Source organism: Talpa europaea, assembly GCF_964194135.1.
Source record: "Talpa europaea genome assembly, chromosome: 8".
NCBI classification, from domain to species: Eukaryota; Metazoa; Chordata; class Mammalia; order Eulipotyphla; family Talpidae; genus Talpa; species Talpa europaea.
Window position 1 is genome coordinate 61,121,550 of NC_140075.1, and position 24,542 is coordinate 61,146,091.

Genomic DNA, 24,542 nt, shown 5'->3' on the forward strand with positions numbered 1-24,542 from the left:
CCTTGCACAGAGCTGCAAGAGGTGCTCTGACAGCCTTTTTACACAGTGACATGTGAGGAGTCTCAGACACCAGAGGCCCGCAGTTTTGTCAAGAGAGCATCTCCACCTCTCAGACCCTACAAAGGTTGTAAGAGGAAGACATTGAACCCCTGCCGTCCCTCTTCAGCCTCACAGAAACTGGTTCAAGACCCCAGACCTCAGATTGCTGTTTGTTGGTGAGGAATGTCCCAGAAAGGAGCTCACTTCTCCACCATGACTGTGATGCTCACCGTGTTGCTTGAGGTGGTCCTGCTCCTGAGTGAGTACCTTCCCATGTCTACTCCCTGGGCCACCAGTGGAGCTCTGTTCTAGTTTCTGAATGGAGACTTTTTGTTTCAGCTGAATTTATTGAGCCTTCATTGATGTTGCAGGAGGATCGGGAGCCCAGTCGGTGACCCAGCCTGACGCCCACATCTCTGTCTCTGAAGGAGGCCGGCTGGAGTTGAAGTGCAACTATTCCTATGGTGCAACTCCTAGTCTCTTCTGGTACGTCCAGTACCCCAACCAAGGACCCCAGCTTCTCCTCAAGTACCTAACAGGGCCCCCCCTGGTTAAAAACATCAACGGTTTTGAGGCTGAATTTAAGAAGGAAAAGACCTCTTTCCACTTGAAGAAAAGCTCTACCCACTGGAGTGACTCAGCCCAGTACTTCTGTGCTCTGAGTGACACAGTGCCTGGGGCTGCAGGGGGAGCTGAGCACAAACCTCCAGTGACTTTGTAACTAAAGAGACTTTGCGTCTCAGGCTAAGTTATTTGCTCACGTATGGCATGCGGGTATGCCAAATAGTACAGAAAAATCAGAATCAAAACAGGGAGTGTTCTGTTCTTATGAAAATATGAGACTTTTTCATCTTTATTCACCAAATGTCAAAGTAAGCACTCCTGTCTCTGAAAGTGAAGCATTTTTGTCATTTAGAGTCAGGGTTCTAGAGGGAGTGATACTATAGAATTTTTAGCAAATTAGAGGATGTACTTGCTCTCATGTCATTTAAAAAACAATAATGGGCTAAGGTGTGTGGAGGTTGGGCCATGTGAACTGGTGTGAGGCAAAACAGAGAGCTGCTGTCATGCTATTAGGAAGTCTAGGAGAAATGCTTCTTGCAAACTGTTTTATCTCCAGATTACTAATAACCTGATATACTCCTTCCTTTGAAGTTTAGCTCTTTGACTAGAGTATTTGAGATTGGTGGACTTAATTAACATGGCCTTGAAGGATGTGTACAAGGTGATCTTTCCAAAGTCTACATGGTTATGACTTTGTCATGCCAAAGTTCCACATGGAATCTTGGAATTTGGTTTCCTGAATGACCCTTCCTTTCTTTATCAGCTCTTAATAGTGAGAAAACAAAACACATACTGATAAAAAGCCCTCTGCCTCAGTTAGCATTACTGTAACCTTAGCATACTTAGTTTTGCCCCTTAAATCACTAGCATATTAACTTGCCTTAAAAGCCATAAGCAAATATCCCAGCATTTACTGGAACTTTTTTTGACAGATGAATCATGGATGTAAGGAACACCAGACAACTCATTCTGCCCAAATGTGCCAGCACAACTGAGAGCTTGCCAGTATAAGAAAACACACATACACACACACTTTGAAGATAATGGCTGCACCCTTAACAGTCATGCTGAGCAGCAAAAACCCACCTTTACCTGGCTTATGGTACCCGTATAAAAGCCCTGACCCAAATCCCAAGACTTGAGATAGTTTCTTGAGGACACGAACCCACTTCTCTGTAGAATACTGGTTTTCTGAACAAACCTAGTTGTCCTAACCCAGCTCTGGTCTCTCCTGTTTGGTTTATGAGAGGTGAGTGACTGAGGCTGGGTTTTTGGTAACAGATCCATCCAGGTTTTGTCTCTCTTGTTTTTCTAACTCACAACTGAATTTCATTAATACCCACTGAAATTCCAGTAATAATTATTAACCGCAATTCCTAATCATCTTTCTTATTTCTTTTATTTTCTACTTCTGTTCTCATTTCCCTACTTTTCATCTTACTATTTTTCCATCTCACAGTGTAGGTAGAATACATTGGCAATATTGTTGGCCAGTTCATCTTGTTAGGGTGCTACAGAGGGGCATCCAGGACCCCCAAACGTGCACACTCTACAGTAGTCTGGCTATCTGTGTGCACAAAGGCAAATAGATTCTTGGTGTGAAAGAACTTTAGCAGAATTAGTGTGCACAGAGAAGGAGGAGAAGAAAGAATAACAGTTTTCCAATAAAACACCCCAAATTATCCATCAACTCCTGGGCAAATGCCCAGACAAACAGGGTTTGCTCAAAGTGGTGCTGTGGATTACTGAGTGCCTGCCACAAGTCTAAGGCACCTTCTAGCAGGGAACCATGGAAAGGTACAAGAGGAGCCAATCCAGGCTGGGGCAATAGGGGAGACACAAAAACACTAATCAAAATAATGGCTGCCATTGTCAGCCTCCCCATGTGCCTCATGAGTGTCATGTATGTCTCTTCTCTACGTGTCTCCTCAGCAGTATCAAGGTGCATGTTGAGCAGCAAGAAAAGGAGCTCTTCCTTCTTCCTCTTCTTTCTTTGTCTTCTTCTTCCCAAGACCTGCCTTCCATGTTCTATAGCTTCCCCTGGCTGTTGGCTCCACCCATAGTTAAGTGGGGCTGGGAACGTGGTGCCTCTCCCTTTTATTGAGATGTCTCTGTAACACTCCCATCTTCATTGCCTGCAGATCAATTCACTTTCTACTTCAGTTCTGATAAGGTTGTCATTCCCCACCCCTTTGACCTCCAAATCTACCTACAGAGAATTATTGTTTATAGAGGATTATTATTAATAATGAATCTGAGACAAGACCACAAACTAAATTTATTTTCATGCATGTATTTACAAAAACATTTACTTAAAAATTTCATATCAAAATTACAAAGCAAAACAGAAATCGTAGTATTCAACAGTTTTAATAAAATATATTTCATTAAATTCAAGTTATATGAAATTTATTTTAAAACTTATAGCTATTTTATAAAAGTACAACTATTCAAAATTCTAGATTCAATGTCTATCTAGTTGCTAAAATAAATAATCTGTATAACTTTTTTGTAGGTTCATTTATAAGCATATTGTGAAATATTTTGGGACTCCTCGCCCCCTAGGTCCCTGGTCTAGCAGGAAAAAGGGCAAAGCCACTTTCACTTTTCTGCTTCCCCTTGGATGCAGGAATCTGCTGACCTAAGGTAAAGCCAGCCCTCCCACTGGATTTCCCACTGATCACCAAGGGGCCAGATAAAAGATGTTTAATAAACGCTGTGTGCAGGGAATTCCTTCAATAGGAAGAGGTTAATACCTGTGTTGACTTCCTTTAGTGTCAGCATATCTTTAAATCTGGAGAGTTTACTAAAAGCCCCTTTAATAAAGAAATTTCATTCTTAATGTCAATGATTAACTGTACCTAATTATATAAATTAAATTCAAGCCTGTGTTTATTGGAAAGCTGTCACAGTAAAATCTGTTGGTCTGCTTCCTGGATTCAATGCTCGCTTGCATTATCTAATAAACTCTTTGCTTCACCATCATGGGACTTTATTTTCAGTTAGCACATACAATTTAAAAGTAATACTGTATGATACTACAAGGTGTCCAGCCATCATGAGTGCTGTGGTGAATACTGTGCTGACTCATGGGCTCCTCTAGACCACAGGTGAGCACACACCCAAGGAGCAAGAAGATGGATCCTCACCTCCCCTGGAAAAGACGCTTCATTGTGCCTGGACTTGCTGCCTCCACCACCTGAGTAGAAGATGGGTTAATTAGTTCATTTTTCTTTTCTCTTTCCTCAAACACTCCCAACTGTCATATTAGAGTGTGCCTTCCCCGTCAGCAGCAGCACAACTCACAAATTTATCTGATATTCAAGTGCAGTTTCAAAGATGACTATTAAGTGTGTGAAAAGGTTTTCCTTGAGTCTGAATAGTGTAAGTAATTTCAGGTTGTGACCTGTGCCAGCACTCAAAGGGCAGCCACTCCTGTGCTCCTTAATATGTGTATGTGTGTGTGTGTGTGTGTGTGTGTGTGTGTGTGTGTGTGAGAGAGAGAGAGAGAGAGAGAGAGAGAGAGAGAGAGAGAGAGAGAGAGAGATTGGTAACCCTGTTCATATACCTGCTCATCTTCTCTGTTTCTTTGTATTTAAAATACAGTATCACCTTCCAAATATCACCCACTTTGCTACTCTCCTCTCTCATCACCTCCATGGATGACATGTGCCTTCACAACCCTCACTGAGTGGTCCCTGGTATATGTTTGAAGAAATTGTTACTGTCTTGGTGCTTATGGAGTATTTAAGGTGTGCTTTTTATTTATTTATTTATTTTTTAAGATTTATTTATTTATTCATACATGCACTGGGTACAGTCAGAAGCGCGGGAGGGTGAGAGAATTCACCAGAGCCAGAGCGGGGAGCAGAGCAGGCAGAAGGACCGAAGCACACTGCTGAGGGGAGCAGCGGGCGGCAGGAGAGGTCTGTAATGCCATGTGGGACCCTCGCCAGCGGCTGGGGATCGAACCGGCTCTGCAGAGGCTGTGGGCAGCTTCACAGCCCAGCACTCAACCGCTGCGCCACCAGGGGAGGCCCAAGGTGTGCTTTTTAAATATGGCATCATTAGACCTTAATCATATTTACCCAGAACTTTGTTTTCCCCCCACAAGCTCTCTGAAGGAAGCTAGTATCCAAATTACCAAGATCTAGAACACCCTTAAATAGTCTAAACTGGATTGATCTTCATAGAAGGGCTCATTTTTTATAAGTTCATAGGTAAAAATTAAAAGCTTGTTTTTGTGTCATTACATAAAATTACATTATATGAATGCCGTTTTTTCAACAAAAGGCACTAAAAAATTTTCCAGTTTATGATTGGAAAAGTCTCATGACTTCATTCTACAGGTTTATGCCTAGAAAGGAAGGCTGGGCAGAGCTGGTTATGTCTGCTTAGTGAGAAGACTTCCTTTAATTTTTAGCCCATTAGGAAGCACGAGACTTTTCTTGAATCAGGGACTACTCAGAGGGACCTGGCTGTGAATAGTGGTTGAAAATTTTGAGAAATTCTCTGGATGTGTAAATAGTAGTTAGTTACAAAGAGGGGGAATGATTGTGAGGGAAAACTATATCAATGACAGCACATAAAATAATGATTCTCGCTGAACATTCGTTTTAATTAATACTCTGCCTTATTTATGATTCAAGAGCTATAGAGCATATCTAAATATACATTCTATATCTGTAGTCTTACTACTTCTGTATCTACGTTATTGTCATTAACTGTATCTATCCAAAAAGACTATCAGTCAATAAAGCAAAAGTAGAGTTGGAGAATTCCAAAGTAGACAATTCAGATTATTCTGATTTTTAAATTTTTATTTCTATATTATTGTATCAGGGGAAAATATGAATTTTTATTTTACAGGTTTGAAATTATTCTTAATTATTCCTTCTGTCCCTTTCTTGTAAGTAGAAAATCAAAGAGAGGGATAAAAGAGAAAGTAAGAAGGACAAAATGGAAGAGAACTGTAATCAGAGTGGCAGATGGGAGGAAAGGAGACAGGGGACTTCGGAAGGAGAAAGAAGACTTGAGCTGCAAGCTGAAATGAGGAAGCTTTTAACAGGGAAACAGATAAACAAAGCAAAACATTATGTAGCAAGGATAATATGTAGAAATAATGTCTGAATTGATGCTATCTAATTCTCACCATTTACAATCACATGAGGTTCATTTCCTGTAACAAGGTTTACCACAGTCAGGTGATTCCGGGAGAGTCCCAGTCCTTTTATTTCATATATTCCAATACTAGGGACACATTAAGTATATATAAAAAGCTTTTACATTCTTATAACTTATGACTGGAACAACTCTCATTTAATTAATTTACAGGTAAGTAAATCTTTTTTTTTAAAGATTTATTTATTTTTATGCAAGAACTGGGGTACAGGCCAGATGTGCGGGAGGGTGAGAGGATTCACCAGACAGAGCGGGGAGCAGAACAGGCAGACTGACGAAACACACTGCTGAGGGGAGCAGCAGGCAAGACAGGAGAGGTCTGCTTCGCCATGTGGAATTCTTGCCCAGCTGGCCGGGATCAAAACCTCACTGCAAAGGCTGTGGACAGCCTCTGCAGTGCGGTGCTCAATCGCCTGTGCCACCAGGGAGGCCCAGGTAAGTAAATCTTGTGTCAGACACTTGCTTGTTTTTTGAGTTTAAAAATGTGGATGTTGACCTGTGTTTCTCCCCAGGCTGTGATGAGGGCAGACCAGTCTCCCTTTCCCTGCAGGGAGGCCTCTCCTTTTCCTTCTCACACTCTAATTCACACACTATTATTAGAAAAAGGCCCTCAAGAAACTGTTTCTAGTGAATCCTCTCACGCCCCCATCCTCCGCACCTCTGGCCTGCACCCCAGTTCTTGTATGCATAAACAAATAAATCTTGAAAAAACAACAACAGAATAAAGAGCTTTCCCCCCCTGGCTCCCCTGCTCTGCAGCCACTGGCAGGGAGGGTGAGGTGCAGGCGGGGCTTCCTGGCAGGGCGGAGCTGGGCCTCAGCAGGGTTTGTGGGGTGAGGCTGACTGGGTCTCAGGACCAGGAACAGGGACGCTTCCAGAGCCAGGTCCTGACCCACTCTCCCTGGTGTCTAAATATACCTACAGTGGAAATGTCTGGAGCAATGAGGCTGAGAGTCATGAAGAGGCTGCTGAGCGCTGTGCTGGGGCTGCTGTGTGCCCAGGTTTGCTGTGAGTTGGGCTGTCCTGATAGGGCTGAGGGGTTGGCAGCTGCAGCCCTGCTGAGCTGGAGGGAGAGGAGGTCACTGTGTGGCAGACTCTCTGCCACATAATCGCATAATCTCAGGGGCCTTTGTGCAGTGACCATCACCTGTGACCGTGTCTCCTTGGCTCCTCAGGTGTGAGAGGGGACCAGGTGCAGCAGAGCCCCCCAACCCTGAGTCTCCAGGAGGGAGACACCACCACTCTGAATTGCAGCTTTTCCACTTCTGTGAACAGTGTGCAGTGGTTTCACCAATATCCCGGTGGCAGTCTGGTCACCTTGTTTTACATTCCTTCGGGGACAAGGCAAAATGGAAGATTAAAGGCTACCACGAACGCCCTCCAACGCTACAGCTCACTGCAAATTTCCTCTGCTGAGACCTCAGATTCAGCCATTTACTTCTGTGCCATGAGCCACAGTGCTCCCCAGGCACCTGCAGCCTGTGCACAAACCCTCAGGGGGCAGCCCCCCTCCAAGAACAGTCATGTCCCAAGGCTCCACACAGCACTGGCTCAGCTCAACATTAGTCACACCCCTGGCAGGGTTATACCTCAGAACTCTTCAGTCCTACAAAATTGAGACTTAAACTTATTTGAAGATTATCTTCAAACTACATTTTTTTTTCTGACCTAAAAGCTAACTTGGTCTAACAGAGTAGCTGATGAAAGGCCAGAATTAGATAAAAACACACACACACACATACATACATCAGTCAGAATATACTAGATTCCAAAAGGGTTAATGTGAAATAAATTAAAAGAAAAAGAGAAATTACTTAGTGAAGATGCTATCCAGGTAATGATTCATTTTAGTCAAGAATGTTCAGGTCTGTTTCATATTTTCCTCCAATGGACAATTTTAAATATTTCCATCCCAATCTACTTAGTGCATCAAAGAAAAGAAATACAAAAAATTTCAGAATGTCCATACATGATCAAGCATGGAAAATACTTAAACTGCTATTTCATTCAACTAAATCCCATTTACGTTCTTAAAGGCTTATTTTATGTCCTAGGATATGGCCTATCCTGCAGAATGTTCCCTACACACATGATAGAATGTGCATTCTGTTATTGTCGGGTGGTGGGCTGTTGGGTTTCTTGGTATAAACTGTTGTTCAAATCGTCATTTTCTTGTTGCTATTCTGCCTACTTGTACTATTATTAAAAGTGAGAAATTGAAGCCCCCAACTATTACTTTTGAATTGCCTATTTCTCCTTCAATTTAGTCCATTTTTTTTTTTGTTTCAGGAATCTTGGCCTTTCTTGGTATATTTAGCATCTCAACTAAAGCTTTCAGATCTATCTGAAGCACACCTAGTATGGAGCATCAAGGTGTTATAGTGGACCTCAACAAAACTCCTTCTATTTGAAGAAATCATTGGCCCAGGAAGACTCAGCCACTTACATAAGTGGTTTTGATTGAAGCGGGGATTGCTGAACAAAAACTTCTAAGAAGCTCTTGAAAATTGTGGAGTGTATTTTCTTTATATGGCCACAGAGGGGCACTGTTGCTTTAGAGCAGATTAAAGTGTGTCCCATATGCACATATTCATCAAGTAGCCAGAAATTATCCTTCTAAGTTTAGTAAATGATTATTTTCTACTTAGCTTCAATTTATATCTATCATCTCAGTAGCTCTATGTATCTATTTTTTTTTCATTTGCCAAATAATAAGGGCAATGTGTTTTTTAGTTTAATAAGTTTGGAAAATAAGTCTGATGACCAAGGCTTCTTGGAATTATGTATGCTGTCATATATAATTAGGGCCACACAAACTTTTATAATATAAATTTGTAATTTTTTCACCTATACATAGTCCAGGCTCTGACAGCACTGAGTTAATCTGATGCTAGAATTCGCATATTCTACCTCACCCCCTCTTTTTTTAAACTGGGATAGCTATTGATGTTATAAGTCCCAGTTTAAGCATCTATCACCTCGTTTGAAACCCTTCTCTGACTGGACCCCAAAACAGAGTTCATTACTCTTTTCCTTGTCACATAGTTCTCTTTAATTAGTTTTAGTTAGCTGTTCTTGAGTATTGGCACTAGATTGAGAGAAGACTGGGAATGAATGTTTCATAAATGAGAATAAGCATTGCCTCTTCAGTAGACATTTAGCGAGCACCAGTAAATATCTATTGAAAATATTCATGAATGAATGAATACATGAAAAAGAAAACAATACATATCAAAAATTAAACAGACAAAAATCTCTTAAAGTCCTGAAGTAGAATGGCTTTAGGTTGTTGGTTAAGGAATGGGGTCTCCAAATTCTCTCCTGTTGCACTGTGATGGCATTTGTCTTTGAATGGATTTGAGATTACATCAAATATAGGTAAATAAATTTGTAACTTATGTTCAGAAGAAAAACATGAACTTCTATTCTTTTGATTCTAATTCTTAAATGCAGGTCACCCATATGTTCAAGTTTCTTTAAAAATTTAGCCTACAGTTTGTCTCTATGTTCTATTGTGTTAGCATCAAAAACCAAATTGATTCTTCATATATTTGTATTTCATCCAAAAGGAAAATGTGTGAAGAAACTATTAAATATTTCTTAAAAATCAGAATAAGAACTAACAAAAAACTGACTTACAGATTGATCATAACTCTGAGTTTCTGAAGTTTGCATACATTTTAAATTCTCTCATGCATTTGGAAGTCAATGAAACTTTAAGGAAGAAAATTCCACACTACCTAATTTCTTTCCCTCAAGTATGCTCTCAGAATTCCTCTTTATTCTTTAGTTTACCTGTTATTGATTTTAAAAGAATGTAAAGACAGCGTGATTGATTGAATTATCTTCTTTTATTTCTTAGTGTTATATAAAATATGGACACAGCAAAAAGATGAATACAATTTAAGTTCCCTGAAGGCAACTGGACTGTGTGTGCCCCATGGACTTATCTATGGCCTTGGTTAGCAATAGAGTATTTTGGCATTTGTGCGTTATCAATTTTAATCATTGTAACAAAAAGAAATTCCCCTGCTAAGGTCGTATAACTTGCTATGAATCTCCCTTTTCCCAATTGTAAAACAATGTACTCTTTGTTGACATCTCAAACTGTCCTAGTGCATAATTTTTTTTCCTGAAAAATTTTAATGAGGTACAAAAAGCTAGACTGTTTTTTGCTGTGAAGTAGATGCCTTGGGTGACCAACTCATGGATGTTCACTTAGTTCTACTTAATGAAGACTGTTCCTTCATGCACTGACAAAAACACTTGCACACACGTGGAGGTGTTATTTCCAGATCATACAGTGTGTTTCTGAGCAGATGTGGCAAGAGGGAGAACCAAGACTAAATTTTCTTGGACGGCTTCAGCACGTCTGCTGGTGATCCATCATACTTTCTCAGGGCAAGGACTCTGGAGTAATACAATTTATCACACTCTGGAAGAGTGAGAAAAAGGAAGAGCATGATTAGGAGAGAGAAGTCTAAACTGAGCTTTATTCACATAAAGAAAGGGGGCATCTGATTCTCAATGAAAGTATTTTCAGCACGTCTCAGAGCAAGATGAGGAAGTGCTTCCTTTGATGGAAAGAGCTTTAAGTGAAAGCATCTCTAAAACGTGGGGCTTCCTGATGAATTAAACAGGTGCGAGTGAATCTGAATTTCAGCTGATTGCGAGCAACAGAAGACCCTCTGAGTGTCACGGAGTTTTAGTCCAGGAGGAATGGACAAGATCCTGCCAACATCCATTTTAATTCTATGGCTTCAGCTAGGCTGTGAGTTGTGGGGAGGAACCTTAACATATGGCATTAATTTGGGAGGAATGAGAAAATTGGGTATGGACAAACTCTTGAAGGTTTAAACCTTAAGGAGGAAATATAAATTTGCAACCTAATAACTTTTTCTCTTTTTAGCAGGGGTGAGTGGCCAACAGGATGAAAAAAAGGACCAGCAACAGGTGAAACAGAGCCCTCCGTTTTTGATGGTCCTGGAAGGACAGAATTCAAGTTTGACCTGTACTTGTGAGAACAAAGCATTTGACTACTTTCAGTGGTTTGTAAAATACCCTGGCCAAGGCCCTGAATTTTTGATAGCCATATATTCACATAACGTTAAAGAAGAGAAAGGAAGATACAGACTTCTCTTCCATAATAGTAACAGATCTTTGTCACTGCACATAATGACTTCCAAGCCTGGAGACTCAGCCACCTACTTCTGTGCAGCAAGTACACAGTGCTCTCCAGACACATGCAGCCTGTACCCAAACCTCCAGTCAGACCCTGCCGTGTAGATAAACCAGTCACACACACACACACACACACACACACAGAATCTGATTAGCCATAAAAAAGTCTTAATCCATTTCAAAGGACTGAGATTATACCACAGAGAATAATATTCTGTGATCTATATGGAATTCACTTAAAAAATGTATTGCAAAAAGATATCTCTAAAAACTCCCAAATATTTGGGATAAGCACCATTCTTAAACTCGTAACTGAAAGAAGCAATTGCAATAATTACTAGAAAAGATTTTGAAAGAAAATGTAATGAAAACACATATATATATTAACATGTATGGATGTAGCTATAATAGTACATAGAAGGAAATATATACATTTAAATATTTATGCTACAGAAGAAAGAATTAAAAATAATTGCCTAATTTTTAAACAATAGAAGATTAAAAAAAACAAAGAGAAATAAATCCAAAAGTAAGTTAACAGAAAGAAATAATAAAAATTAAAGCTGGTGAAATAGACACAAACAATAAAGATAATCATTAAATTACAAAATTAATTTCTGAAATTATGTAATAATTATAATAAGTATGATATCTTTCTAGTTGGAATTAAGAGGGAAAAAAGAGAAAAAATACTAATTATAAATACAAGGCATGAAAAAGAAAACCATATTACAGATTTGACAACCTTAAGAAGATAAACAAGCAGTATCATTAACTATTTTATGCCACTGAGTTAGCAAATGTAATTAGAACTGCACAAGTGGAGATAACAGATTATTTTTGCCAAAAGTGCAAAGACAATTCAATGGGAGGAAAGATAATCTTCTCAACAGAGGTGTTGGGACAATTGCATAGTCATTTACCTAAATGTCACAGCTTATAGAAAAATTTGAGGACTGCCTTAAAATGGACCATACATCCAAGTGTAACACATAAAACTAAATCTTTTAGAAGAAAAATAAGAGAAGGTCCTCATGACCTAGTGAAGCCGGTGAGCGCTGTTAATTTAGTCTTTGAACCACCACAGTTTCCTGTCCCAAGAAGCCATAAAAGAAATTCACAGACATTTTATTTTTTATTTTATTTTATTTTTTATTATATATATATATATTAGATTTTATTTATTTATTTTATACAAGAACTGGGGTACAGGTCAGAAACATGGGAGGGTGAGAGAATTCACCAGAGCCAGAATAGGGAGCAGAACAGGCACATGGAGTGAAGACACTGCAGAAGGGAGCAGTGGGCGGGGCAGGAGAGGTCTTCTGCACCATGTGGGGTTCTCCCTGGCCGGTGGGAATCGAACCCACACTGCAGAGGCTACAGACAGCTTCGCAGCATGGCGCTCAACAGCTGCGCCACCGGGGAGGCCCTATTTTATATTTTTTTTACATCATTTTTCATTTTTGCACAATGCATGCATTTTCATGTTGGTTATAGTCCCCATACAATTCCCACCCTCCTTCTTTTGACCCTAATTCCTCCATAATGAATGTCTCTGGCTTATAGTTGCTTATTGATCTTGATTTTTACTATATTATAATTAGTCTTTTTCCTGGTCCCTTATTTAGGTTTTCTAAATTCCTTGCCGACATTTTATTATTTATTTATTTATTTAAAAGATTTATTTATTTATTATTTATACAAGCACTGGGTACCGTCAGAAGCACGGGAGGGTGAGAGAATTCACCAGAGCCAGAGCAGGGAGCAGAGCAGGCAGAAGGACCAAAGTACACTGCTGAGGGGAGCAGCAGGTGGCAGGAGAGGTCTGCGCGCCATGTGGGACCCTCCTCCAGTGGCCGGGGAGCAGCCGGAGATCGAACCGGCTCTGCAGAGGCTGTGGGCAGCTTCGCAACCCAGCGCTCAACCGCTGAGCCACCAGGGAGGCCCCCTTGCTGACATTTTAGATAAGTAAACAGAGAGAAACAAAGTTTGTTTAAGAAAGCAAAGTTTATTTAAAGGAAGAAAGTAAGTACAGCATACTTGGGACAGGCAAGGCAGCCCTTGTGGGCCTGTATCTAGGGGTATTTAAAATTTTTTCTCCTCTACTCTAAAAATCTCATCATCCTATTTTGTAATGGGCTCTTCCTCCAAATGGCTGGGCAGATGCGCCCATTTTCCCAGGTCTTATCTTAGAGTTTCTCTTTTTACCTCCCCTGTCCAAGGTCTCCTGAAATTTACTGTCCCAATTAGTCTCAAATTTTAGCCTTTAAATTTACTGCCCTCATTAGCCCTCCTGAATTTCTCTGTCCTTATATCAGAGGCCTACAAGTCCCTGCTTGTACTGACCCGAAGCTGCCTACATAACCCTAACTTGCCCTGAGGCTCACTAGGGTTAGACAAAGAGACGTTTGACATGACAGTAAAGCACAATTCATGAAAAGTAATTTAATTTCCATCAATGTTAGAAATATTAAGTCTGTGAAAGACACTGATGAATGAAAAATATAAAAATCAGATTAGCTGGAAATACCTGCAAATCCCTTTTCATTAAAGGATTGAATACAGAATGTATAGAGGTCTCAAAAGTCAAAAGGAAGAAATAAATAGATAATTAAATTAAAAAAAAAAAGGCTCACACAAATACTTCATCAAGGAGGGCAAAGAATCATTTAAATAAAGTTGTGAACAGATGTGGGACCTCATCAGCCATTAAGGAAATGCCAATTCAATTCACACCTACGTGCTTGGCTAAAATCAACATACTAATTTTTGTTTCTGACAGTGATGCAGAGAAATCAAATCATCTGATGGTGGTGGGTGAGTGATACAGTCTCTGTGGAAGAGAGTTTGGCCATTTCACATAAAGATAAATATTCACTTCAACTTTCCAACCTAACAACCACACTCAGGGAGCTTATGCTAGAGTAAGAAAAACGTGTGTTCACACAAATGTCAGTACATGAATATTCATGGCAATTATATTTGTGTTGTCCCAGAACTGGAAACCACACAATTCTTTACTGTTGAATGGATAAATAGACCAGGGTACATCCATGCAGCAGAATGCTCTTTTGTCACAAAAGGGAACTATTCATACAAGCAGCAAGTGCAGTGGATCTTAAGTACATTCTACTGAGTGAATAATGTGTCTCTGAGAAGTTACATGCTGTTTCATTCTACTTATTGGATTATATGATCCATACATAATTAATGTACAATTTACATTTGTGCAATATTCTCAGAAGAGCTAAATTATAAGGATGGAAATGAGAACAATGGTTGCTAGAGGTTGTTAGGCTTGTAGGGATGGGGGATTTGTCAAAGGGAGTTTTAGTAAAGAAACAGTTCTGTATCTTGATTGTCATTACACAAACCTATGCATGATCACATTACTTAGATCTGTGGGCCAAAAACCAATGAATAACACATGAAGAAACATGTGAACCAATCTAAATTCTGCAGTGTGATAACATTATATCTACATCAATTGCCTTGTTTGATCATTGTACTATGATTATGTAAGTTGTTATCATTGGAGAAAGCTGAGTCAAGTGTATCAAAGATCTTTGCTGTGCTTTTAGGACATTTATATCCCCCCCCAAAATAATAAAATACTATGCAATTTTCTAGATTTTATACTTTTGTGGTATTTTTATTTGTAATTTCCCTGGGTTTCTCACTCTGAGATTTTTTAATTCCAATTTTATTTTACTTTTGTTTTCTTTAAAAAAAATTCTGCATTTCACCATCAACAACACAGGAATTCTCCTCTAAACATCGTATTGCTTTGAAATTTAGCCATAGAAGGCCAGGAAGGAGGTGGGGAAAATAAATAAATTTTTTAGCTGACTAGATCAAGAAGATGTGGTACGTATACACAATGGAATATTACTCAGCAATTAAAAAAGATAAACTCATACCATTCACAGCATCATGGATGGAGCTGGAAGGGATTATGCTCAGTGAAATAAACTAGAAAGAAAAAGAAAAATATTGGATGGTTTCACTTAAAGGAGGAATGTAGGGGAACCAACTAAGGGATCAGGAAATAAATTACAATAAATTAAAAAATAAAATTAGCAGGCAACTATAAATCAGAAACATTCTGCAGGGGAGGAAGAGGGAGAGGGATCACAAGAGGGGAGGGAAGAGCACAGGGACTATGCTGATGGTGCACGGGGGAATTGGTGGTGGGAATTTCACCGGGACTACACCTGAGAGGAGAAAGCATACATTGTACAAAAAGGAAGAATGGTTTAAAATATTATTTTTTTTTAAATTGTGGATTTTTCCTTATCTGGCTACATGCCCCTGGAGGGTGCTGTTGCCTAAAATGAAAATGACATTTCTTATCAAGATCTGCAGTGAGCTCACAAAATTCTTTCTTAAAGAAATGTTCTGACTACAGAGAGCACACAATTTTGCCAGGAGAGCATCTCTTCCTAACAGTATCTACAAAATTTATAAAAAGAAGAAATCTGAATCCCCTGCCATTCCTCCTCAGCCTCACAGCAAGCTGGGTTCAGGTCTCCAGACCTCAAATTTTTATTTGTGGGGATTACCGAAAAAGGAGTTCACTTCTCCATCATGACCTGGGTGCTTGAGATGGTTCTGTTCCTGAGTATATTTTTTCTTGTCCCTTGTCCACAGAGGAGCACTGTACTCCAGGTTTGATTACAAATCTCTCCTCAGAGATTGTTTTAGCCAAGTTTATTGACCCAGGATTGATGTTGCTTTGCAGGAGGATCGGGAGCCCCCTCGGTGACCCAGCCTGATGCCAACGTCACTGTCCCTGAAGGATCCTCGCTGGAGCTGAGGTGCAACTACTCCATTTCTGTTCCACCATACTCTTCTGGTACGTCCAGTACCCCAACCAAGGACCCCAACTTCTCCTTACATATACATCTGGAAAGAGCTGTGTTTCAGGCATCAAAGGTTTTAAGGCTGAATTTGAAAAGGAAAAAACCTCTTTCCATCTGAGGAAGCTCTTTGCCCTCCGGAGGGACTCAGCCCAGTACTTCTGTGGTGTGAGTGACAGAGTGCCTGGGGCTGAGCACAAACCTCCTGGGACTTACTTTGTAGCTAAAAAGACTCAGGGTCCCAGCATCACTTATTTTCACAAAGTTGTCATATTCTGCCATGGCAAACAGCATGTAGATTCTTGGGAATATGTTGACTACAGTCCTGGGAAATTGTTCGTTCCGATGGAAGTACTGGACATTTTTCCTTTTTGTTATTTTCAAAGCAAGGACCCTGTTTTCGAAAGGGCAGCTTTTTTATCCTTTAGAATCAGGATTCTGGAGGGGCTCAGGCTGCAGGGTTTTCTACAAATTGAAGAAAGTACTAACTCCCATGTCATTTGAAATAGTGACAGGTTAAGATGGCTTACAGTTGGGCCATGCGAGTTGTTATAGAGCAATTTAAAAAGCTGCTTATCAGTATTAATCTCAGCTCTCAAGCAACCAGATAATAGAGGACAGTTGATTATTTAAAACTGCATTATTTCCACATTTCTTTACTAGTAACCTAAGAGATCTTTCCTTACAGGACTTCCGCTCTTTGATGAAAGCATTGAAAAATGTGGACTTAAAGTTTGCACTGCAGAATGGATACCTGGTGATCTTTGCAAAGTCAGTGAAGTATGATGGACGAAGACCTTTCCCTTGCAGTCCCCAGTTAGAGGCATTAAATAAACACAGTGTCACCCTATTGTTCCATATGGAATCTTGTTCCATATGGAATCTAAGTGATCCTCCCTATTCTTTTCAATCAGTTCACCCAGGCTTCCTTTCTTCTCTTTTTCTGCCTTTCAATTTAATTCCTGCAATACTACTGAGTCCCAATGTTATAGAGCAGCCCCGATATTAAACGGGTTCCTGGCTGTGGGTCCTCACCCGCGCGCTTTAAAGAGACTTATGAATACTCTACTACAGACACACAAAAAAGGGTTAATAAAAGGTTTATTTACAAGAGAAAAAGAAAATAAGGAAAAGGTACAACTCAGGGAGAAAATAGGTAAATAAAGTCTTTAATGCGTCCTACCCGATCCGACGACCTGGAAACCCAAAGTCACTCTCAGAGCTGACCAGACGCTGCAAGCTGGCCGCGAGCCCAAAATGGAGAGCGAGCCGCCCAAAGCCCACGTGTCTGCCTTTTGTATCCACCTGGCTGCTTAACCCCACCCTCAGGTCCCAGCCACCTTCCCTTTGGTGGTGATGGGATTTGGAGTTCCCAGTGTCTTTGGCTTTGACCTGGGGTGGGGGTGGAGTCCACAAAGCCTATATGGAATTTGCTTTGGGACATCCTTTTCCCCCTAACACCAATAATAGTGATACCTTAGTCATCTTTCTTACGCTTCTCAGGGTCACTAGTAAACATTTGCAACATTCTTGAACAGCTCATCTGCTCTTCAGTGTCTGCAGATCAATTCACTTTCTACTTTAGCAAAAATAGAGATGTCTTCATTTTCCATTCCATTTAGCCTCAGATCAATCTACAAAGACATTATTTATACAGGATCATTGTCAATTATAGAATCTGAGATAAGAACACAAACTAAAATTACTTTCCTATAACTTTAAAACAGTTATTTTTCTTTTTAAATGAATCTATTGAAGTTAAAAGTATAGTGAACAGTTTTAACAAAATGTACTTAAACTAAAATTTTGTTTAAATTTCCTTTTAAAACATACATATTTTTATGAAAAAGGAAGTATTAACAACTCTAGTTTCAATGTCCATCTAGTTGCTAAATAATCACTATCATTCTTTATTCAGTGTCTGTCTAGAATGAATATATATACAATTTAAAAGTGACATTGATACTACAAGGTGTCCAGCCATCATCAGTGCTGTGGTGAATACTGTGCTGACTCATGGGTTCCTCTAGACCACAGGTGAGCACACACAGAGTAACAAGAATATGGATCCTCACCTCCCCAAGAGCAAGGCACTTTATTATGCCAGGACCTGTTGCCTCCATCCACCTGAGAGGAAGGATGGGCCAGTTCATTCATTTTTCTTTTAATTTTACTAAGATGCCCCCAATTTCCAAATCAAAGTCAGAATTCTATGTCGACACCAGCATAACACACGTTTTTCTGAGCTTCATAGCAGTTATAGGGATAACTGTTAAGTATGTGAACAGCATTTTCCTTCAGCCTGAACCGTGGGTAGTTTCACAGATTACACTTGTACCTTGACCTGAGTGGTGGAGAACACTTGTGTGCTTTACTAACTACATTGATCTATGTGTGTGTATGTGCACGTATTGTGATTGGTGGCCCTCTCCACACTGCTGTTTGTTTTTGCTCTTCCTTGATTTTAAAATAAAGATCGCCCGGTTTGCTTTGCTACTATCCTCTCCTGTCATCTCCATAGGAAGCGTGTGGTGTCACAGCCTTCACTCAGCTCTCTCCAATAACAAATGTTTGAAGTAATTGTTACTGTCGAGGAGTATTTAAGGTGTGCTTTTACTCTGGCATCCTTTAGGCCTTTATTATTTTTGCAGAGATGTTTGGTCTCCCCTATTACATCACAAGATATATGAAAGGAGATACAGTATCTAATTCATTTTTCCAAGTCTAAAGCATGATGAAATAAATCAGCTAACTTAATTGCATCATATAGAAATGATCATTTTTATTACAAGTTCACAAGTTTAAAAGACTGCTTTCATATCATTACATAAAATTACATTGTATGAAAGTATTTATTTTTAAAAATAGATACTGTGGGACTGTCTATGACATTCTGCTTCCTGGAGGCTATTCCTGGAAAGGAAGGTTGGGGGAGGTATACTGTCTGCTGGGTGATACAATGTTCTCTCTTAAGGTTTCAGCCCATCAGAAGGCACTAAAGGCTTTTCTTGAACTCAGGGACTATCTAGAGGAAATTTGCTATGAATAGTTATTAAAAGAATTGAGAAATTTTCTGGATGTATAAATGGCAACTAGTAAAGAGAGGGGGAAATTGTATAGGAAGAAAAACCAAATCAGTCTCAGCACGTAGGACACATGATAATTGTTGAATACGCCTGGCAGTTAATAGTTCTGCATATTTCTGATTCATGGACTAGAAATTAATAGCTGGACTGCATACATCTATATTTACATTCTTATTATTTTTCTATGAATGTTATCTTTATCTGGATCTCTCAAAAAAGGTTCTTGGACCAAATATTTACTAGCAAAAGGGAGGAGGAGAATTCCACAGTATAGAGATCAGATTTTTCATTTTCAGTTCTAAGATTTTTATGTATCAGGGGAAAATATGAACTGTCATTTTACAGGCTCAAAATAAGCCCCAAACCATCATGATTTTCCTTAAAATTCTTTCTGTCCTTTCTAAGAAAACCAAAAAGAAGGAGAAGAGAGAAAGTAAGAAAAAAGGGGGATTGTGACAGAACTGTAAAGAGAAAGGAAAGTGGGAGGAAAAGAGAAGATGTGAATTTTGAAAAAAGATTGTTATAGAGCAACCCCGATATTAAACGGGTTCCTGGCTGTGGGTCCTCACCCGCGCGCTTTAAAGGGACTTATGAATACTCTACTACAGACACACACAAAAGGGTTAATAAAAGGTTTATTTACAAGAGGAAAGGAAATAAGGAAAATGTACAACTCAGGGAGAAAATAGGGAAATAAAGTCTTTAATGCGTCCTACCCGATCCGACGACCTGGAAACCCCAAAGTCACTCTCAGAGCTGACCGGACGCTGCTGCTGGCCAAGAGCCCAAAATGGAGAGAGCCCCCCAAAGCCCACGTGTCTGCCTTTTGTATCCACCTGGCTGCTTAACCCCACCCTCAGGTCCCAGCCACCTTCCCTTTGGTGGTGATGGGATTTAGAGTTCCCAGTGTCTTTGGCTTTGACCTGGGGTGGGGGTGGAGTCCACAAAGCCTGTATGGAATTTGCTTTGGGACCGCCTTTTCTCCCTAACAAGATGAACTGCAAGCTTGAAACACGGAAAGTTTTTATAGATAAGAACTGGGGGTGGGGGAGTATGCTGCAAGGATATTATGCAGAAACAATGCCTGAATTGATGTGAGCCAATTCTCACCATTTACAATCATATCAGACTCATTTCCTTGAAGGTTTATCACAGTCTGGTGATTAGGTGAGTCCCAATCCATCTGTTTCACATATTCCAATACTAGGAATTCATTAAGTATACAATACATGACATATATGTTCTTAGAACTTTGTGTGACTAGAATAACTCTCATTTAATTCATCATAGATAGTAAAGCTCCTTTTGTCTAACAGTGCTTGTTGGGGGTTTAAAAATGTGGATGTTGACCCACGATCCTTCCCAGGCTCTAATAAGGGTAGATGTGGCCCATTTCCCTCCTGGAGGGCCTCCCCCCTTCATTCTCACACTCTAATTCACCCACGGCTATCAGAAAATTTCCCTCAAGAAACAGAATAAAGAGCTTTCTCCCCCTTGGCTCCCCTGCTCTGCAGCCACTGGCAGGGAGGGTGAGGTGCAGGCGGGGCTTCCTGGCAGGGCGGAGCTGGGCCTCAGCAGGGTTTGTGGGTGAGGCTGCCTGGGCCTCAGGACCAGGACCAAGAACACTTCCAGAACCAGGTCCTGACCCACTCTCCCCGGTGTTTAAAGATAGGCTGTGGTGGAAATGTCTGGAGCAATGAGGTTGAGCGTCATGAAGAGGCTGCTGAGCGCTGTGCTGGGGCTGCTGTGTGCCCAGGTTTGCTGTGAGTTGGGCTGTCCTGATGGAGCTGAGGGCTTGGCAGCTGCAGCCCTGCTGAGCTGGAGGGAGAGGAGGTCACTGTGTGGCAGACTCTCTGCCACATAATCGCATAAACTCAGGGGCCTTTCCTGGGTTTTGTGCAGTGACCATCACCTGTGACCAGTCTCCTTTTCTCCTCAGGTGTGAGAGGGGACCAGGTGCAGCAGAGCCCCCCAACCCTGAGTCTCCAGGAGGGAGCCAATGCCATGCTGAATTGCAGCTTTTCCTCTTCTGTGTACAGTGTGCAGTGGTTTCGCCAAAATCCCGGTGGCAGCCTGGTCACCTTGTTTTCCATTCCTTCGGGGACAAGGCAAAATGGAAGATTAAATGCTACCACGGTTCCTGCCAAACGCTACAGCTCACTGCAAATTTCCTCTGCTGAGACCTCAGATTCAGCCATTTACTTCTGTGCCATGAGTCACAGTGCTCCCCAGGCACCTGCAGTCTGTGCACAAACCCTCAGGGGGCAGCCCCCCTCCAAGCACAGTCATGTCCCAAGGCTCCGCACAGCACTGGCTCAGCTCAACATTCCCAGCCCCCACCCCCACCCCCCCTACCAGCAGGATTTAACCACAAAATCCATTAGCCCTGCAAGATTGAGACATAGGTCATTATCTTCCCACAATTCATGCTCCTTTCTGCCTCAAATCTTGAACTTGAAACTAACAGAGTAGATGATGAAAGGACAGGAATAAAAAATAATAATCTTAGCTATAGTATACTAGACTCCAAAAGAGGCAAAAAAAAAGTGAACAAAATGAAAAAGGCAAATCACTCCAATAAACATGTTGATAGACAATGATTCAGTTTAGTCAAGAATGAGGTTCAGTCACAACAATGTGTGCAATGATACCGTAATGTCAGATTTTCAGGCCTAGTCTCCCAGCCAGGAACTGACCCCAGGCTACAGTGGCAGTGCTGAGCGCCAGCCACTAAACCACCACAGGTTGGTGTCTCATGAAGCCACAACAAGGACTTTGCTGACGCCCAGACAAGCAAGAAGAAGCAGATTTGTTTAGAGAAAGAAAAATAGTTTATTGAAACAGAGAACTGCAAATATTTGCATCCCTTTCTACTAGTGTGGCAAAGAAAACAACTATATTCTTAAAATATGTTCATGTATTAATAAAAGTTTAAAATGTAGAAATAAATTTAAAATGTTTATTCCATTTAACTATCAATAAGACCCATTCAAGTTCTCGTGGCTTGTTTGATGTCCTAGGACATGGTCTGTTCTGGAGAATGTTCCCCTTGTATACAAGCGGAGCATGTATTCCACAGGCGGGGGGATGTCTGTTAGGTGTTATACTTTCCAACTCCAGAATTTCCATTTTGTTCCTTAAAAAAAAAAGTTCTGCTTCTTTATAATGTTTTCTCTTTGAAGAGATACCATTATGCCGTTTTTACTTCTTTAAGCACCATGTCCTTTAGTCTTTGATGTATCATGCTAACTACTTTGCCATTTTTGTCTGCTAAGTCCAATGTATTCATCCTTCTTTTTTTTTTTTTTAAAGATTTATTTATTCGTGCATATAAGAACTGGGGTACAAGCCAGATGTGCAGGAAGGTGAGAGTTCACCAGAGACAGAGCGGAGAACAGAACAGGGAGATTGACTGAAATACACTGCTGAGGGGAGCAGTGGGCGAGGCAGGAGAGGTCTGCTGTGCCATGTGGGTAGCTCCCTGGCCGGAGGCCCGGGGAATCAAACCATGCTGCAGAGGCTGCGGCCAGCTTCACAGACTGTCTTAACCCTTGCACCACCAGGGAGGCCCAGTTTCTATTTTTATCCTAGGTAAGGGTCACACTTGTTTCTCGCCATGTCTCATAATTTTTGGTTGAAAATTGGACATTTTAGACATGGATAATATATAGTTTCCCATGGCTATTGTTATGGGTGGAATTATATCCCCCAAATTTATGTGCTGAAGTCTTAAGCAATAGTATCTCAGAGATACCTTATTGGAAATAGAATTCTTGCAAATATAATTAGTTTGGTAAGATGAGGTTGTTAACCAATGTGACTGATACCCTTATAAAAAGAGGACATTTGGACACAGGGACAGACACATAAGTAGAAGGCCACATGGCAGAGATTGTAGGGGTGTTTCTACAAGCCAAAGAACAGATGAGATTGTCAACAAACCATTAGGAGCTAGGAAAGAGGAATGAAACAGTTACTCTCTCACCTCTCACAGCCTACAGAAGGAACCAATCCAGCTGACACCTTGGACTTCTAGTCTCCAGATCTATAAGACAATGATTTTCCTTTGTTTAAGTTCCCTAATTTGCGCTACTTTGTCATGGCAACTCTACCAAATAAAGTTTCTATTATAACCAATCATGAACTTAATCATCTAAACAAAACAAATGTATTCTCCTTCAATTCTGGTTGCATGAAGTCTCAAATCAGTTTCAGGAGTTATAGTGAAAATCTTGGCAGGGTGGATTCCTTCTAAAGTCTCAAGGGGAGAATGCATTTCCTTGCCTTTGCTAGCTTCTTGGAGACCACGTGGATTACTTGACTCACATCTTGAATTACTCCATCCTGAGCAAACTCCATACAGGCTTTATGGACTCCACCCCTACTCCATCAAGAAGACACTGAGAACTACAAATCCCATGATCACCAAAGGGAAGGTTGCAAAGACCTGAGGGCAAAGTTAAGCAACTACATTCTCTGTTTGAGTATTTAATTTACCATGTAGCTGGAGGTCACTCTTTGGCCATGCGGTGTGCTCAGTTTTTCTCCCACTTGGCGGGTCATTGGGATTCCAGGTCAGCGAAATGGGTAGGACGCATTTACGAACTTATCTCCTTCTTTTTCTCCCTGAGTTATTCTTTTCCCATTTCCCCTTCCCTTGTAAATAAACCTTTTATCAACCTTTTGTGTGTGTCTCCAGTTTAGCATTCATAAGTCCCCTTTAAGCATGTGGGTGAGGACCCACAGTCAGGCAACCCGTTTTATTTATTTATTTATTTATTTATTTATTTATTTATTTATTTATTTATTTATATTTTTATATTCCCCATACAATTGCAACCCCCTTATTTTGACCCCAATCTCTCCTTTTCCCGCTCCTCCCCCCCATAGTATGTCTCTGGTTCATAGTCAGGCAACCCGTTTTATATCAGAGTTGCTCTGTAACACATCCTTTGCTTCCATCACCACATCTCCTTCTTCTATAGTCACATCTGCTTTTCCTATAAGGACACTGGGATTGTGTAACAGGGTGGTCCCCAGGAAAGGGGGAAGTTCCAGGTTCCCTGCCCCACCCAAGGGAGGGTGGAGCTGAGCAGGGAGAGAAGAAGCTGCAGAAGAGACTGAGGAAGGACGCAGGATGGAGCCAGGAGACCTGGAGGAGGCACATGGAGCCTAGAGACATGTGAAGAAACTGCGCTTGTCTTTTGGTTGTGGACTGGGGTGAGACCCATGGGGAGGTGACAATGGCAGCTTTTATCTTGATGTTGATTTTGCTCTTTTTCTTCCGGGCTTGTCTGGTTGTTTCTGACCCTTTTCTGTGGGTCCCCACTGGAAGATGCTTTAGACTTGTGGCAGGCTTTGGGGCCTTTTTCTGGGCCAATCCCATATGGATGGAGTTTTACCCACGAGGGGATGGGTAACTTTGGGTGCTTCATTTAGAAACTAGATTCTTTGCCTTTCCTGTATTGTTTCCTAATTAAAGTTCCTTCCCATTAAAGTCTCATATGTTTTGTGTTGATGCGGCGGATGGCAGAACCCATTTAGAACAGGCAGGTTTGCGGGGTTTTGGGCTGCCCCTCTCCCTGTCCTATAACAATTGTATTTAGGGCTTACTCAGATAATGCAGGTT

The 24,542-nt window shown here is 40.8% G+C and overlaps 1 gene segment (V, D, J or C); it reads left to right on the plus strand.

Moving 5' to 3' along the window:
• Positions 1–222: 222 nt before the first annotated feature.
• LOC311175345 (T cell receptor alpha variable 8-3-like) lies at positions 223–760 on the plus strand. The segment is given in 2 exons: positions 223–298; positions 411–760.
• Positions 761–24,542: the final 23,782 nt, after the last annotated feature.